Below are 17,356 nucleotides of genomic sequence, written 5' to 3'. Positions count from 1 at the left end.
CGTACTTGCACGATGACTTGCAGTAGGCCCCACTATTGATGGCACATACAATAGATGCTTATCTGGAGCAGCTGGAGGATTTGGGCCGTGAGGGTCGATGTTTTACAGTCTCAGGAGTGCCTGCACTCGACTCTGCAAGGGACTGACCCTCCGTGTTAAAAAATGACTCCCGGTCCCGGGAAAAATCTCAACATTGACTCCCACTCACGTTTATCTAGTAACGTGTTCTGTTAGCCTTGCTCCTGGGCGGTGTTGCTAATCTTGCTAATTCTGTAAACGTCAGCCAGATGGACTTATCTCCCTCCCCCCAACATCACATACATGCCCTTTTCTGGTAAGGGGAAATGAGTCAAAGTCTGACAAGATGCCGACTCCCGTAGGCGAGTACGATGGATAAAGTTGAGAAAACGATTCCTGACGGGTATGCTACGTCCATTTTTCATACAGTCTATGCTCCAGAGACAGTGAGTACTGAGTGACATTTTCATTCAGAGGTCTTAAGGTCTGAAGTCAATGGACCCCTTTAAAAAAAACATGACCATGCCATTCTTCCCTCACTCAGAGTGTTATTTCCAACAAGCTAGCATCACACTCCCATGAGTTTCCTTGGTCTTCTAGTTTGATATGATGCAAAAAAAGCAGATAAAAAAACAAACCCTGCTCTGCTTTTTACTCACATTTATCCAGCGGTGGAAGAAGTATTCAGATGCTTTACTTAATTAAAAGTACTAATGGCAAACTGTGAAAATACTCCACTACAAATTAAAGTTCTGCATCCGTAACCTTACTTAAGGAAAAGTAGGCCTAGTATATCATCAAAATGTACTGAAAGTGAACTATTATAGACTATGACTTCTCTTTATTGATCCTTTGGGATGAACTCCCGTACGGAAATTGAATTTCCAGCAGCTTCCAAAAACACGAGGGAGGTATAAAACATGCAAAACATGGCATTGTCCATAATGTCCAGCAGTTTGTCCAGTGTCCTTCTCTCTGCCACCATCACCAGTGGGTCCAGTTTCATGCTGACCACAGAGCTGGCCCGCCTGATCAGTTTATCCAGTCTGGAGGTGTCCTTCTTGGAAATGCTGCCCCCCCAACACACCACAGTGTAGAAGAGGACACTGGTGACCACAGACTGGTAAAACATCCACAGCAGTTTGCTGCAGATGTTGAAGGCAAGGCAGCTTTATTTGTATAGCACCTTTCATACACAAGGCAGACTCAAAGTGCTTCACAGCACAACATGTCATGAATTAAAATGCATTACAGGAAGACAAAGAGAATAAAAACATAGACATTAATAAAAACAGTGTGGACGTTAAAAGTGCAAAGGTTTAGCAGAAAGCTAAGGTGAACATAAAAGTTTTCAGTCTAGTTTTAAAAGTGGTCAGAGTGGGTGAAAGTCTCACATCTTCAGGAAGTTTGTTCCAGCTGTTTGTTGCATAATGACTGAAAGATGCTTTCCCTTGATTTGAGTTTACTTAGCAAACAACTAACAGATTGGCCTCAGAGGATCTTAGTGATCTTGAAGGACCGCAGTCTCCTCAGGAAGTACAACCTGCTTTGTGTCTTCCTGTACAGGTGGCTGGTGTGTGTTGTCAAGGCCAGTTTATTGTCCAGCCACAGCCCCGGGTATTTGTATGAGTCCACAGCCTCCACCTCAGCTCCCTCTAGCCGGACTGGTCGCGATCTTGGTCTGGACCTTCCAAAATTAATGACCAGCTCCTTCGTCTTGGAAGGTGTTGCTGTAGGTGGTTAGTGTGGCAGCAGAGAGCAAAGTCCCCCACCAGACACAGATACTCCTCCTCTCTGCCAACTCTGATACATCCCACGATGGCTGTGTCATCGGCGTACTTATGTATGTGACCGAGTTGTAGCAGAAGTCTGAGGTGTACAGGGTGAAGAGAAGAGGGGCCAGCACTGTGCCCTGGGAGGCTCCAGTTCTGTGTCAGAAGGGGTGTCCTTCAGCCTGACGTACTGTGGCCTGTCAGTAAGGTAGTCTCTGACCCAGTCCACCAGATAGGGGTCCACTCGTATCCTGTTCAGTTTGTCCTGAAGTACAGGGGGCTCGATGGTAGTATAGTATATTTATATAATAGATTGTTGTACCTGGGGTTTGAGGAGGCTGAGGAAGAGCCACTCAAACTTCTTCATCAGTTGTGAAGTGAGTGCCACAGGTCAGAAGTCATTCAGCTCACTGGGCCTGTTCTTCTTGGGAACCGGAACGATGCAGGATGTCTTCCAGAGGGTAGGCTCTCCCAACTGAAGGCTAAGGTTGAAGAACGTTGTAGTGGTTCCCCCAGTTCTGCAGCACAGGTCTTCAGTAGTCTCAGACACACTTTATCCGGGCCTGCCGCTTTCCTGGTTCGGAGCTTCCTCGGCTGTCCTCTGACCTGGTCTGTGGTGATGTGAGGCGGGGGTTGTGTTGAGGTGGAGGAGGGGGGGTGTTGTTGTGGTGTCTGGGTGGAGACACTGACTGTCCTGCACCACCACCACCTCCTGACAACCCAGTGTTGGAATAAGGATGCAGAGTCGCAGTTTAATACACCTCTCTGCGCTGCCCTTACCAAGGACGCACAGGAAGCAGAGCTGCAGTCTTACACACCTCTCCGCGCTCCCTGTGGAGCACTTTCCAGCTCAGTATCCTTTTCAAACGCTGTGTGCCTCACAATCATTTACATTAATCAATAATAAATCACAAATTAACAGAAGAGGAGCCATAAAGAAATAAGCATATTGATTTACTCTGTCTGACTGAAACCTGGCTGTGTCCTGAAGAATATGTTAGCCTAAATAAATCCACTCCTCCCAGTCATATTAATACTCATATTTCTCGAGGGAGTGGTCGAGGAGGAGGTGTTGCAGCTATTTATGACTCAGGCCTGTTAATTAACCCTAAACCTAAACTAAATTATAATTCATTTGAAAGTCTTGTTCTTTATCTTTCACATTCAACCTGGAAAACTGTGCAGCGAATTATACTTGTTATAGTGTACCATGCTCCTGGTCCGTACTCTGAATTTCTGTCAAATTAAGTCCTTAAATCTGATAAAGTAATCATTGTAGGAGATTTTAATATTCACGTGGACGTAGATAATAATAGCCTCAGTATTGGGTTTATCCCTCTATTAGATTTGATTGATTTTAGTCAGAGTGTACATAAACCTACTCACTGTTTTAATCACACCCTCGACCTTGTTGTGGCTTATGGTGTGGAAATCAGTGACTTAATAGTCTTTTCACAGAATCCTATTTCATCAGACCATCATTTAATAACTTTTGAATTCATATTACATGACTGCTCACCTCTGGGCAAAAGTTTCTACTAGATGTAGAATAAGAACAATCCTAGATGTCTTTTCAGCACTGTAGCCAGGCTGACAGAGAGCCACAGCTCTATTGCGCCATGTATTCCTAAAACCCTCAGTAGTAACGACTTCATGACCGTCTTTAATGACAAAATTATAACTATTAGAGACAAAATCAACTCGCTTGGCACCAATTGTTAATAATAATAATGAGTTATTCGAGGAATTCCAGTCAGGATTTTGAATGAATAATAGCACTGAGACAGCACTGGTAAAAATTACTAACGACCTTCTAATAGCTTCAGACAAAGGACTTGTCTCTGTACTTGTCTTACTAGATCAGTAGATATTTAGATAGTAATTTAAGAGTAAACCTAAAACTTCCCTCTTTAATAAAACCTACAGCTAGGCCTTGGGAGCCCTTAGCTATGTTGTTATTGGCATTCAATTTTCTCATAGAGCCTGCACATACGGGGCGTAAGCTGATTTTGTTCTGCTTAATGATGCTGCTATAGGCCTAGTCTGCCGGAGGATAATACTGTTGCTGATACTCTGAGCTTTTATCCTGTCCGTCTGTATCATTCATGTATCATCAATGCACGTAACTAATTCAACTTCATATTTACTATTATAATTGTTAATTGAATTGAATTAGGTGTGTAGAGGGAGTGAAGAGATGGACGCAGTGAGGGTGGGGGTGGGGGGACAAGTGCTGGTTAAACCTTTTGAAGAAGTCATTCAGCTCGTTCACCCTCTTCATTTCCCCCCCTGTAGCTCTGGTCTTTGTGTCGTGACTTGTGATGGTCCTCACACCTTCCCAGACCTCCCTCATGTTGTTCTCCTTCAGCTTCTGCTCCACCTTTCTCCTGTAGCTGTCCTTAGCTTCCCTCACACGGTGCTTCACCTCCTGCTGTGCTGCCTTCATGCCCTCCCTGTCCCTGCTCCTGAAGGCAGCCTTCTTCTTGTTAAGGACAGCCTTGACTTCCCGCGTTACCCATGGCATGTTATTAGGGTAACAGCGAATAGTCTTCAAAGGGGAGACCACATATGCACAGAAGTTCAGGAACTCCATCAGACAATGTGTCATCCCCTCTATGTCCTCACTGTGCGGGTCGATCATCACATCCCAGACTGTGGTGTTGTCCCTCAGGGCACTTTCCATGTCTCTGGGGACCCCTTCCTGATGGTGCGAGTTGTCACCGGCTGTTTTTGGACCGGGGGGTATACAGTGGCTGTAGGTGAACCAGGTTGTGATCAGACTTCCCCAGTGGGGGGAGGGGAGTCACTCTGTATGCATCCCCTACATTAGCGTACAGGAGATCAATTGTCCTGTTGTTTCTGGTGGGACAGTCTACAACCTGGTGAAAAACAGCCAAAGAAGAATCCAAAGTTGCGTGATTAAAGTCCCCAAAGATGATCATAAATGCCTCAGGGTGCTGTGTCTGCAGCCTTGCAGTGGCTGGGTGGATCTTGTCACAGGCAGTGGCTGTGTCTGAAGATGTAAACACAGACGGAGATCACGTGACTGAACTCCCTCTGCAGATAATATGGCCGTAGGCTAACAGCTAGCAGCTCAAGGTCCAGGCAACATGAGACTTTCTTTACTGAGATGTGTCCTGGGTTACACCAGCGGTTATTCACATACATGATGAGTCCCCCACCTTTGCTTTTTCCGCTCGCTTTTGTGTCTCTGTCCGCTCTCACGGCAGTGAATCCCGGCAGGTCCATGTTAGAATTCGGTACGAGGTGGTTTAGCCATGTCTCCGTAAAGATGAACAAGCTGCTCTCACTGTAGATCCGCTGGTTGTTCAGCGAAGACAGCTCATTGATCTTGTTTGGCAGCGAGTTCACATTCCCCCATGATTACGGAGGGAATCGATGGCTTGTAGCAACTCAGAGTCTGCGCTCGCTTGGCCTTTAGCTTCGCCCCAGCCTTGCAGCCCCTGGGTCTCCCCTTCAGCTCTGCGGGGCAGGGTGTCGTATCCCAGCTTGTCCCTTTGTGCGTAGAGCCAGCAGTTCCTCTCTTGAGTAATTAGGAAAACTCTATTTTTATAGTGAACATAAAATCTGTTGTTTATTGTCATGATGTGGTTTTGCTAGCCAGCTACTTTAATTAGCTAATTAATTTATCTATGCGTGATGGTAACAACCTCCATCTCTATTTAACTTATTTTGAAAAAAAAGGGAATTAAATGTGCACATAATGGCTACAAACAGTACATGCTGCTGTGAACCTGCTGTGTAGTTACAGTTGGGAAGTCACTGTTCAGGAGTTTTCTGTAAAATGTTGTTAGGTGAAAGATTTACTGCCCGTTCTGCCGGTGCAGTTTGTTGACTCTGTAGCTGAGGTGCCATGTTTCAGAGCTGCTGTGGTTTCTGCTGGCATCATCTGTCTTCTGTAGGAGGTGGAGCAGGTGGAGAACGAGATATCAGAGCCAAAGAGGAAATTAGTGACATTTCAGTGTGAAGGGGGTTGGCACGTTAAGCAAAGCAAAGGTTTTTGGCCTTTTCATTCACAGCTATTACCGCGGATTCTAATCAGTCACAGGAAATATGTATGAAAAGCTTTAATTCCATTTCCGTGATGTCAAGCGTCAGTTTACTCAACTAAGTAAAGTGTAATTATGGCGCAAAATCAGCCATGGTCTTTTTCGGCGCTTAAATACATCAAATAAGCCATTGAGACATTTTTTTTGAGTTAACCTATCCTAATAAAACATAATGAGTGACTGCCCTCGTGGGTGTGTGTGTGTCTCTCTCTGAGTAAGTGTGAGTGAATATATGTGTCAAGGAAACGGGGGAACAAATGCACAGACATTCATCACTCTGGGCGTGTCTCAAGTGTGTAATTGTGGATAGGTTATACCAGATCCTGTTTTTAGATCAGAGAGTTTACTTCGCTATAAGCGCCGACCTCTGGAGCAGAATTTTACCTGTCAGTTCCATCCCACATCATAAATAGTGGCGGTCAGGTAGAAACAGACACAAAAGAGACATTTTCTACTGCAATATCTTAAATATGAAGATAATTACTCTTCTCCAGGGTCTTTTTAGGCAAATTGGCTCATCAAATAAGCCACCAAGACAATTTTTTTCGTGTATGATGGACGTAGATTTTCCGGAGAGTCGCTAACAGCCTGTCGCGGCTAACACGGATAAGCTCGGGACGCATTAAAACGTCTTTTTAACCACTAATACTGCTGCAGATAACACCAAACCTCTGCTGTAGCATGATAAGAGTCCGACACATTAACCAAAGCACCAACAACGTAGTTAGTGAACACAGTTTATTAAAAGAGTGTTTTGAAAGACTTACCTACTGGCCCCGGTACCGGTTGCTCCATTAAAGTTGATTACCAAATGCAATCTAAAGGAAGGAGCCCATTGATAATTTATTCCAGCAAAACACGTAATCTCTCTGCCTAAGCGTCTCGATGGGCGTCTCAATGTCGTACCGCAATGGCAGCCAATAAAAGGTTTTGGGTTGTAAGCTGTAATTTTAGCCAGGAAAGATACAAACACAAACCATTTTGTCTCTATTCACTTTTAGTTGCAGGCTAGTCGGCTTTACCCGTGCCTGCACTCACTCACTACACATCTTGCGGAAACACATACCCCTGACCCTAAGATCTGCGTAATGTTTCGGTGCTACGGGGAAAGCTGTGTGGGACAATTTTACCTAAAATGAAAGCTTACAACCCAGAAACTTTTCATAGGCTGCCATTGCGGTACGACATTGAGATGCCGATCGAGACGCTTAGGCAGAGAGATTACTGTGTCCGCCACAAACCACAACGTTTACGTGTTTTGCTGGAATAAACCATCAATGGGCTCCTTCCTTTAGATTGTATTTGGTAATCGACTTGAATGGAGCAGCTGGTACCAGGGCCAGTAGGGAAGTTTTTCAGAACACTCTTTTAATAAACTCTGTGTTCACATACTATGTTGTTGGCGCTTCGGTTGATGTGTAGGGACTCTTATCATGCTACTGCAGAGGTTTGGTGTTATCTGCAGCAGTATTAGTGGTTAAAAAAGACCCTGGGATGATTTTACTTCTGGCATTTGTTTTTTTCGTTAAGGTTCATCTGGTTCTTTGTCTGTTGAATTGATTTGCATTATTTAGGGACGCTGACGGTTCATTCAAACTTTTCACCCCAAAGTCAAACCACTTAATTTGCTTCGCCATCGGCTCTAAAACAGATATCTGTGTGCGCACGAGTAAACTCAGTTGACTGTTACAACAAAAGCAGTTGCTGCCAATGGCAACCAAAGGCCAAGAATTGTTTTTCTGCCAATGGCAACCTGGCAACTGTTGCTGTCGAGCCCTGTAGTGAACTAGAGGCTGCATGTTGCGTGTTAACAGTCGTCAAGGCTATGATGAATTTACTAGTTAACTAGTTAAAAATGTGTAACTAGAAAACATTTGGGACCACCCTCTTATTTCCCCCCGTTCTCTATCAACCTCCAGCTGTTTTGTTACAGTTGTACGCCATAAGAATTGAGATACTTTGTTTCTAGCGGCTTCTTTGGCAGTAAGACGTAACTGCAGGGGAGCCTGTTCCTTCAGAGCCTCCAACTCGTCACATTCACGGTCGCTATGTGTGTTGACTCTTTTGTAAATTCGCCTCTCTAATTCCAGTCTGTCCCCTAAATGTTCCCCTCTTAAATCCACACACACAAATGTTCCTATTACACTTCTGCCTTTACTCCAAGCCTGACTCAGAAGTAGAAAGTTCCTGAACGCTGCATAACCATTTTCGCAGACCAACTGCTGTCAGCAACGTCACTAACATGGCAGCCTATTTACATCTATGGAGGGAATGTCTCCACAGACACATACATTTTAATACTCAGCAATAAGGCAAAGTGTTTTCATTAGTGGGTCATATGATCAATCACCATTGCTTGATAGAGAGGCTAGTTGTCAGGATTAGCATGCTAACTCCGTCATCTCGACCTGGACTGCGGTCATTCGTGTGGTGGTGTTTGCATCAGCAACAACATGGTTTTCTCTTCGACCGACTGTACAAACAGATGGTTTAGGAACAAACCGTGTTAACGTTAGCTTTGCTATGCTAATTAAATAGCCGCACTTGCACAATAACTTGCAGTACAGCCTGCTATCTGTGACACAGACACTAGATGCTAATCTGGAGCAGCGGGAGGATTCAGGCCATGAGGGTCGATGTTTTAACGTCTATGAGTGTGTTGCTGTGTTGAATATCAGTTTAAATCATAGATCATAAACGTTGCCTTTGCTTCACCCCCGGAGCCGGTGTATTCTCCGCTAGAGACACCCTCTAAAAAATCCTGTTCCTGTTACAAAAAAAAACAAAAACTTCTTACCCGGTCCCGGAAAATAATCTCAACACTGATTCCCACTCCCGTTTATCCAGCAGCGTGTTCTGTTAGCCTAGCTCCCAGGCGGTGGAGCTAATGTTGCTAATCCAGTGCACGTCCGCCAGATGGACGTATCTCCCTCCCCCCAACATCACATCAATGCCCTTTTTTGGTAAGAGGAAATGAGGAGGAGTCAATGTCCAACAAGATGGCGGCTCCCAGAGGCGAATACGATTGGATCAAGTTGAGAGAACGGACTCAGGCTACGGCTTTTGTTTTATACAGTTTATGTTGAAAGCCCAAAGAATTATCTTTAAAAAACAGTCTCTTCTTCAAATTTCAAGAGGACGTGTAATTATTAACTTTTTCTAAAACGCTTCAATTAATTCAAATTAGTGTTTACCCAATGTTCATTCTGCAGTGGCGGTGCTTGAATTTCACATGATCATTAATATCCCCTGCTCTTGTGTTTCACCAAGAGCTGTGACAGCCGAACACAAGGGCACAGATGTCTGACACTGCACGCCCGAGCAGAGCACGTCCATTATAACAAACAGCTGCTACATGCAGAACGGAGGCCGCGGTGCTCCGTGTGGGCAGCACAACGCACATGTGGATTTCAAAAAGCAACCAATTAGTAATTAAAATATTTAAAGACGAGAAACTTTAAAGTGTTACATTTGAAAAAGGAACAGGTGTGGTGGTAGAATGAGTTAAGTTTGGTTCTCCAAAAATTAAATAACAAGACCTCTTTTAGTTATTTTAGCCTGTTGATTTCATGATGTTGCAGCTTAAACCTAAAGTTTTGCATTTAAATGTTTTGAGCTGTGTAATGGTAAATTTGAATATTCCTTTTTCCTTGAGAAGCCTCCTCACGCTGCTTTCCCCCCAAGATATCAGATCTCTTTTTCTTTGCAACCCATTTGTGTATTTTAATGTCTAAACCTTGTAATTGTATTTCAAGTTTCGGAGACAGCCAACCGCTCACTGTCTCATGATGTATTCAAACCCTTTTGCATTCTGAACTGTGTTGATCAGACCTCTTGATCATACTTCAGGACGTCTGTGCTGATACCTGTGAAACAAGAGTGTGAACTGTGTTGACTAGACCTCTTGATCATACTACAGGATGTCTGGGCTGATCAACCCCACAGTAGACAAAGGATGTAATACACATTCAAGCGTTGGGCTTTCCCTCAGGTATAAATGTTCAAGTTTGCTGATGCTCACGGTCTTTCTTCATTTTGAACCGCTCGCATGTTGATTGACCTTTTCTTTGCAAAGAAAATAAAACTTTGTCGGCCGGCAAGAATTCGTTATTAAATTATTAGGTTCATTGATGACTCTAAATAGCTTGAGGTGTGAATGGTTGTCTGTCTCTGTTCGTTTCTATGTGTCCTGTGATAGACTGGCGTCCTGTCCAGGGTGTACCCCGCCTCACACCCAATGTCAGCTGGGATCGGCTCCAGCCCCCCCGCGACCCCGACCCCGGGATAAGCGGTTGAAGATGAATGAATGGATTCTTCACCTAGAGCAGAAAATTTCCACAACAGCTGCTTTACACAATGATGATGATACAGTTTGAACTTAAGTAGTTGATGAATCGACTAATTGATAAAATAGACGATAGATTAATTGATAGAACAGTGTCACATAGTTGGTCTCACAAGTCAACTAGTTGCTGAAACAGAGTAACGAGTGAGAGTTTTTGTTCGACTAGAAAGACAAGATGCTGAACTAGTCAAGCAAATGTCGAAGTCATGTTGACAAAGGCCGAAGTGACATCTGAGTTCAAGGATGTGGAATAAATGGTAAATGGACTTGTACTTATAAAGCGCCTTTCTAGTCTTCTGACTACTCAAGGTGCTTTCCCAGTGTCTGTCACATTCACCCGTTCACACAGACGTTCACACTGATGGCAGTGGACATCTACAGACCATCTAATCTAACCATTCACACCACATTTACGCACCCATGCTCAGCACGGGGAGCAATTCAGGGTTCAGTGTCTTGCCCAAAGACACTTCGACATGTGGACCGGGGGAGGTGGGGATCGAACTGCCAATCTCTTGAATGAAGGACGACCCACTCTCCCACTAAGTCACAGCCTGCTCAATCGGCTTTCCATAAATATGTGAAAATATATTCCTGAAACCTCTTCTATGCTGTTCCTGTAGTTCCTGTTGTAGTCTTTTCAAAAAGCTTATAGTTTCTCCATTATAGAGCTTAAAAACACATCCTGTGTTGCTCCCTCGCCTTAATTTTCTGCTTCCTCACTTGTCATTACGTTTCTCTTCAGATGTGATTTACTGAGAATTTCTTTTCCTCTGCGAGACTGAGCTAATTGTCGGGGCCCCGCGTTTTTTCTATTGCAGTAGATTAACAATGTCTGTGTCATCCATTAGCGTGGTGAGCTAATGGTCCGTAATGGATGAAATAAATAAAAACCATGGCGTCGGATCAGGTTCAGAAGTCTCCTGCGTCCTGAAAGCTCTGTCCTTAAAGCGATGTGTTTAATCATTGTTTGTTTGTTTGCTCCCGGATCCGTATTATGTTTACAGTCTATAACTTTAACACCCTGATTGTCTGTTCTGTACACACATCTATTGCACGTCTGTCTGTCCTGAGAGAAGGATCCTCTGTTGTTCTTCCTGAAAAATGTTTTACGAGGAGTTTTGCCTTATCTGTATTGAAGGACTGAGGGTGTCGTATGTTGTACAGATTGTAAAAGCCCTTGAGGAAAAGTTATTTCTGATGTTGGATGAGGCTGGCTGCTTAAAGAGGCCCTATTATGCTAGTTTCCAGGGTCATATTTGTATTTTTCGGGTCAGCTACAATAGGTTTACATGCTTCGATCTTTAAAAAACACATTCTATATCTCATTGTCACGCCGCGGTGAGGTCTGTCCTGTCTTTGGGTTTTTTGTCTTGTGAATTTCCTGTTTTATTTTGAAAGATAACTCTCCTCTCGTTCCAGGTCACTTACCCTTCCTCTTGTGTCACCGGTCTGACGTCATTCCCTGATTGTTTCCACCTGTGGTTTCCCTCCTTCATGAGTATAAAGTCTGTAACTTCCCCCCTGTCCCGTGCCAGATTATTTCGTACCCTGTGTCGAATGTATCCAGCGTTTTGTTCCATAGTCTTGTTCATGCGTTTGAGTCCTTTGTTTCATCATTCAGGTTTTTGTATTCCTTGTTTTGGTCCAAGTAAGTTTTCCCTTTTTGAATTCACTTGTGACTTTGTTTTTTCCTCCTGGTTGGAGCGTCTTTATTTAATTATTTTGTTCATTCATCTTCAACCGCTTGTCCCTGTCGGGGTCGCGGGGGGCTGGAGCCCATCCCAGCTGACATCGGGCGTGAGGCGGGGTCCACCCTGGACAGGACGCCAGTCTATCACAGGACACATAGAGAAGAACAGAGACAGACAACCATTCACACCTACGGGTGATTTAGAGTCATCAATGAACCGAACATCTGCACGTCTTTGGACTGTGGGAGCCTTTTGTTTTTTTCTCCTGTGCGGAGCGTTTTTATTTGGTACTTTGCTTTATTACTGACGACTTTGGTTTTGTTCCTCCTGTGCGGAGTGATTTTTTGTTTGTGGCCTTTTCCCTGTGCCACGTTCCTGTCGTCAAGTTAATAAATTCAGTGTTGATCCACAAACCTCCGCATCTGAGTCCTCTTTCCTGCCTGGGTCTGACACATATTTTCCCTTGTTGAAGCACCCATGCAGCACTCCTGTGTGGCAGGCTCTGTGAGCTTCTGTCCCCCCCGATTACATTACATTTTATTTAGCTGACGCTTTTGTCCAAAGCGCCTTCCAATAACAACCTTAAACAATTAGGGTACAATCCAGAAGAGCAAGTTAAGTAAGTGTGGTAGCTTCAAATAAGCCGACCTATAGAGTGCTACATATAGGCCCAATGTGCTCTGATTGGTCGGCTGGTCTGCTTTGCTGTGATTGGTCATTCATTTATGCTGGGTGCCGAAAAATGTTATGCACTTTACCATAGACAGAATCAGTTACCTCAGCAGCTGAAAAGCCACGCAACTCAATTCGAAGAAATCACTCATAGCGACCGACACTCTAGCCTTCAGAGCTGAGCACAGCCAACCCAGACAGTCGGCAGGGCTCACGTCTAAATCTCATCTCATCTCAACTTCATCCGCTTATCCGGGGTCGGGTCGCGGGGGCAGCAGCTTTAGCAGGGCACCCAAACTTCCCTTTCCCGGGCCACATTAACCAGCTCTAACTGGGGGATCCTGAGGCGTTCCCAGGCCAGTGTGGAGATATAATCTCTCCACCTGGTCCTGGGTCTTCCCTGAGGCCTCCTCCCAGCTGGACGTGCCTGGAACACCTCCCTAGGGAGGCGCCCAGGGTTCATCCTTACTAGATGATCCTGAACCACCTCAACTGGCTTCTTTCAACGCAAAGGAGCAGCGGCTCTACTCCGAGTTCCTCACGGATGCTGAACTTCTCCCCCTCTCTCTAAGGGAGACTCCAGCCGCCCTCCTGAGAAAACACATTTCGGCCGCTTGTACCAGCGACCTCATTCTTTGGGTCCTGACCCAGCTTTCATAACCACAGGTGAGGGTAGGAACGAAGATTGACCGGTAGATCGAGAGCTTTGCCTTCTGGCAAATACTTAATTTTTGGATGCTTTGGTATTATTTAACACGATTAAAAAACATTATTGTTATAGCAATTAACTGTGTGTCAGTACTTTATTAGAGGTTTGCAACCCAGAACCTTGGTGTCGGGTTTTGCACCTTGTGGGACTGTTATTGTGGTTGCTCCCCACTGGATGACGGGACTGAAGTTCAGTAAAGTACACAGAGCTATATTGAAAGTGTGCGTGTATTATTTCCCTCGGGTTACAACACTTTTTGGCAACAAGGATTAAAACCAAGAGCGGCCGAAGGTGAGGTATGATGGTCAATTCTCCTGAGTGTGTGCGGTGCTAAGACGTGCAAGTTGGTACGCGGTTTAGCAACACCGCAGAAGCCAGGTGACCTGAGCTTCAAAGAGCGTGTGATGCTGGTGCAAAATCATCACAGCCCGAAGCCCCCGGTGGTAGTGCAAGCGCTTCAAGTTCCACACTCATTCATGCACGCCTGAGGTTTCTGTAGCTGCATTCGTGGCGGAGCTGAGACAATTGTCGGAGCACTGTGAGCTCGGGGATGTACTGGATGACATGCTGCTTGACAGGTTGGTCTGTGGCATAAACAGAGGTGAACTGGGACAAAACTTTAGCCCTGGCATTTTCTGTCCGGACCAGCCCACTACATTATCAGCAGGCAATACATAGAAGTCCACAAATGTTGCAGCGTCTCTTCTCATGCATACTACAAAGGAGAGTCGTATTCCTTGATAGCAAAAAGATGAAGCACGTAACTATGAACTCAAGGACTAAAATTGACAGCTATCAATCAATCAGTCTTTATTCTTTATAGTGTCACATCACAGAAGTCATGTCATGACGGGTGGGGTGGGGGGGCTAAGGGAATAACCGTCATGATACACATTTTTTAGTATTTTAGTGACTGTGACAATCTTTTGGTGTAAGCCAGGCACAATAATAACAAAATATCCTGACAAATAATCTAAATAGAAACATTACAGACAGTAGCAGCATGAGTTTTGACGGTGACTCAGTCGTTATGAAACCATAAATAGAGAACATCTATAGCTGTGTGAAAAAGTCCAAGACATGAGTTACAGGTCTGAAAAGATATGCATTCTCATAAAAATTGTATGTGCACGTGTTTATTGCCCTACTTCCTCGTCCGCAGCCAGCCAGCTCCACTCCTCACCAAATTCACGACCTGCAAGAAACAGCAAACAGAACTTGTACGCAGTATCTGTGTACTGACAAGTATATGTGGCCATGTAGCCTTTTTGTGATGTTGTAACACGTAGTGAACAAATTTATCCGTCATGAAGGATGACTTAAGTCTCAAAAGAGCCCTAAAGCCTACCTGCATAACTGTTTAATTGAACTTAAAAGATTTGCAGATGTTTGAAAATTAAAATCATCAATATGAAAATCAGGAGTTTGCATGTTGTCCCCGTGTCTGCGTGGGTTTTCTCCGGGTTCTCCGGTTTCCTCCCACAGTCCAAAGACGTGCAGGTGTTCGGTTCATTGATGACTCTAAATCACCCGTAGGTGTGAATGGTTGTCTGTCTCTGTTCCTCTCTATGTGTCCTGTGATAGACTGGTGTCCTGTCCAGGGTGGACCCCGCCTCACGCCCGATGTCAGCTGGGATCGGCTCCAGCCCCCCCAGCGACCCCGACCCCGGGATAAGCGGTTGAAGATGAATGAATATGAAAATCATCAACCTTCAACTAGGAAATAATCACAATCTGAGACAAAACAAGTTGCATAATTAACTCACAAAGACAAGACGAAGCTCTCTCTCTCTCTCTCTCTCTCTCTCTCTTTCTCTCTCTTCCTCTCTCTCTCTCTCTCTCTCTCTCTCTCTCTCTCTCTCTCTCTTTCTCTCAAGCATCATAGAAGAACTTCTAGTAGGTCAGGAAAACCTGTTTGACAGGAGATGATGGTAGCAGACAATATAAAGAAACATTTGAGGAGCTCTTTTCCAAAACGCTATAAATCCATTTTAATAGTTTTCAGGAAAATTACATTTTTTACCTCGACCCACACATTTGGTTAATATTCAATTTATCTTGTCAAAATGGTTTATTGGCTCAGTCTGAACATGTTGAACAGACGGAGGAAACCAAAAACTCTCCCGCTTCAGAGCGCCGCCATGTTGGATCGCATAGAACGCTCCCTGAATTCTGATTGGTCGAGAGGACGTATCGCATTTAGGCTAAAAATAGGTTTGGCGCTTGTCGCGGTTTGGAAAGGAACTGCATCTTGAGACCATTTTAAACAAGGAAATATAGCGATTTGGCAGAAACACTGATGAAGCAGTGAAAGGGTTCTGTATACAGCAAAGTGGCTCAAACTCATTTTTTAAAATTTGGCTTTTATCTTGTTTTGGAAAAGAGCTCTTCATGTATGAATAACCAATTGTCATTTTATCACACATATAGTATGCTTCTTCACATAAACCTTTAAACATACACATATTGCATTCCTCTCACCACATGAAATAAGCTCAGGAACCCAAAAGTGTCCCAGTGAATGACGGAGGAGACTAAGCAGGTCCTCAAAAGGTCCTCAGAGGGAAAACAACTCCTTATGCTCTCATATATCGGGTGGTCAACCTAAAAGAGACATGGAAACATTGCTAAGCTATGTCATCATCACAAATCAAGTACGAATTCATATAATATTACAAGACACGTGACATAATCAACAAATCAGAGACGCCTTAGTAGCCAAAAAAGTGGTGAAGTGGAGGCAGCAAGAGAGCAAGTCTTCAAAAATGGACAGAGGGAGGATCAACTCCTCAACCTGAGACGGACATGGATACATTATTAATTCTGAAAATAAAGAAAATTGATGTGTGTTTCTTTTAAAACCTTTTTGAAATTATTTTATTAAGAAGTATGAATTTATATGACATTAAAAAAATACATGATAAACTTCTAAATTCTAACAGTGGTCCCAAATGAGAGAACAAGTCCACATGTAGAGCAAAGGGAGAACGACTCCTCAAATTTGTCAGAACAACCACTATTAATTAATAACACTAATTTATAATTTAGTGTTCATGATCACATCATTAAGGATCAACACATTAGCACAATAAAACTTCTAAAACCATCATTAGAATGACAAATAATGAATTACTACATCCATAATGTGTGATAATAACAATAATATTAAATATTTCTTGCCTCATCAGTGAGGCAGCTTTTTAAGCAGCTCACTCTTCTCTGCAAGTCTGTCTTACACAGAGTCCAAGGCCGCGAGAGTGTCTTTCTCTGTGGCTATCAACATAAATGCATCCAATTTATCAGATGAGAGGGTGCTTCTGAGTCTGTTTTTAACAAACTTCAAAATTAAAAATCTGCACTCACAAGCCACCTGCGTAGGGATAATAAGCAGGTATTTATACGCAAGGCCTAGGACAGGGTATGCATCTGTTAGCATCTTGAAACTACGAAGTATCAGATAGCTGCACAGAGGGCGTTCTTTGCAGGAGCAACAGCTTATGGGAGTTATCTCAACCTCTGTGTCGTCCTCCTCACCACCTGATCCAACTTCTACTGTCCTTGCCTTGTCTTCAGCCTGTCCCACTGGATTGCAAAGCCTTTCAACTCAGCCTGCATATTTCCCCTTGTTGCCCTGCTGTCAAATCCTTGCAAGCACTTGCTTAAGTCTTGGAAGGCACTGGGGAAGAGCACTGGTGCAGAGCCGAGGGAAGTTTCTGGGATCCAGACATGCCAAGTCAGCATATAGATTGCCATGTGTTCAGTGCCTATGAATGGCTTCAATTGCTGTGTCCATGATCCGGTTATGCGCATTCACCTCATAGGATCTTTCTGCATCATCCAGGTTCTCATCTTGATCCATCTCTCCAGGCAAGACTTTGTCCATCCTCCTCCTCTTTTGTTGCAGTGTGGCCTCCACTTCAATGTCAGTGTCATCTCTCTCTTGGAATTCTGTGTTTGTCCAGTTGACAAATGTGTCTGCTGCTTTTTTTTACAGATTCAAAATCTCTTCCCATGTTGTTCAGAATCAGAATCAGAATCAGAATCAGGTTTATTGCCGGACAATTTTCATTGCTAGG

The sequence above is a fragment of the Echiichthys vipera genome, assembly GCF_963691815.1.
Source record: "Echiichthys vipera genome assembly, chromosome: X".
Classification (NCBI taxonomy): domain Eukaryota; kingdom Metazoa; phylum Chordata; class Actinopteri; order Perciformes; family Trachinidae; genus Echiichthys; species Echiichthys vipera.
The sequence above is the reverse complement of the archived record's forward strand: the minus strand, read 5'-3'. Positions refer to the sequence as shown.